This window comes from Octodon degus, unplaced genomic scaffold (genome assembly GCF_000260255.1).
Source record: "Octodon degus isolate 3935 unplaced genomic scaffold, OctDeg1.0 scaffold00013, whole genome shotgun sequence".
Lineage (NCBI taxonomy): Eukaryota > Metazoa > Chordata > Mammalia > Rodentia > Octodontidae > Octodon > Octodon degus.
Window position 1 is genome coordinate 22,568,098 of NW_004524589.1, and position 1,799 is coordinate 22,569,896.

At 36.9% G+C, this 1,799-nt stretch overlaps 1 pseudogene; it reads left to right on the plus strand.

Moving 5' to 3' along the window:
- The first annotated feature begins 538 nt into the window (after window positions 1-538).
- Window positions 539-927, plus strand: LOC101559619 (annotated as a pseudogene).
- Window positions 928-1,799: the final 872 nt, after the last annotated feature.

Below are 1,799 nucleotides of genomic sequence, written 5' to 3' on the forward strand. Positions count from 1 at the left end.
GCTAAAAGCCAGGCAGAGGCGAAGCAAGTTTAGAGAATGACGGGCTCAAGTTGAAATTTGAAACAAGATGAAAGAGAGGCTAGAAAGAAATTTAACTAACATCTCAATTTTTTGCTTATAATCCTAAAGTCTGGTTCTGTTATTACTCATTTTTGAATTTTTTTAAATGCTGGTTTAGTCTTTTAGCATGGCTTCAATATTTATCTCAATTTCTTTAAACCTTCATTTCTCTTATTTTGAAATATTACCTTTTAACTTTTTTTGGTTAAGATTTAAGCATTTTAGGGGCCAGGGATATAGCTCAGTGGCATAAGTGCTTGCCTGGCAAATGTAAGGTCATGAATTCAATCCCTGGTAACTGAAAAAAAAAAAAAAAAAAAAAAAACCTGAAGAGATTCAAGCATTTTAGGCCACTTTATGTGGATTTTATTCTGCCCACTATTTTCCTGTTTCTTATAATAATTTTGTGTGACGTATGTCCAAGATTTTTGTATTGTTTATTTTGAAATAAAACCTACTTCTCCGCAGGGTTTGAAAGATGGCGGAGGACGTGGACCAGCAACGAACCACCAACACCGTAGAGGAGCCTCTGGAGCTCATCAGACTCAGCCTGGATGAGTGGATCTATGTGAAAATGAGGAACGACCGAGAGCTTCGAGGCAGATTACATGCTCATGATCAGCATTTAAACATGATATTGGGAGATGTGGAAGAAACTGTGACCACTATAGAAATTGATGAAGAGACATATGAGGAGATATACAAATCAACAAAACGAAATATCCCAGTGCTGTTTGTCCAGGGAGACAGTGTTGTGCTAGTTGCCCCTCCACTAAGAGTTGGCTGAAATGGAAATTTTTTCCTGTGTGGCAACATTGGGCTGTTTAACTGCACCAGACATTCAAGGGACAAGGCTGCACACATATTTGATACTTATTCACCAGTGAAATGAGTTGATTTGCAAAAACCTTGTAACATTTTAAGTTAAGTAGCATTTTGTTTTTCTTTTAGCTTTCTACTACACATATTCACCAAGGTGCTGAACTTTTTCAGGAGTTGGTTTGCTCTGTCATTCCTGCTAACAGTATCTAATGGTTTTTTCTTTAAATTAAACTTGATGTTTCCCTTTAAAAAAAAAAAAACCTACTTCTCTACACCTTTATAATGGGAAATAGTCTTCAAGGGTATAGATTTTGTAGGCTTCCTGTTCTAGGACTCATCTTCTGTTGATTTTGCAGGAACAAGAAAATAATATATAGCCTTTTTCAGAGATTTGCCTCTCCTCTTTGTTTTCTTCAAGGAAAGCAACAGATCTCTCAGTAAGGAAGAATTAATTTGAAACAGAGAATGTCATAGTGGGTGTATAGCAGAGGACTGATATTTTATTCAAAGACATGTATTGAATTTAATGATCCAAAACAAGATTAGAACTTCTCTCGAAGAAGTTCAGAGTCAGTCTGTTCTAAACACCTGCTTCTATACAGTGCAGCAGTGATGAGAAAGTTTAGGGACTCTCTAATGCCTGTCTCAGAGCTTCTTGCATTTAACTACTTAGATACTATTCTTGTTTCTTCCACCCTCCCTCTGCCCCACCCAAATCATTTGCTTTAAAAGAAATTTTCTAGGCCACATTTTTTCTTTTGTATATTACTGGATAGTTACTTTGGAAAAGTAATCTCTGTGGAGCCACATATATTTCTGAAAAATTTGTGTTTCAAGAATTTTGATGGGGGGGCTGGAGAGATGGCTCAGTGGTCTAAAGCACCTACTTGGAACAAGCTTGGCAAAGCATAGGGACC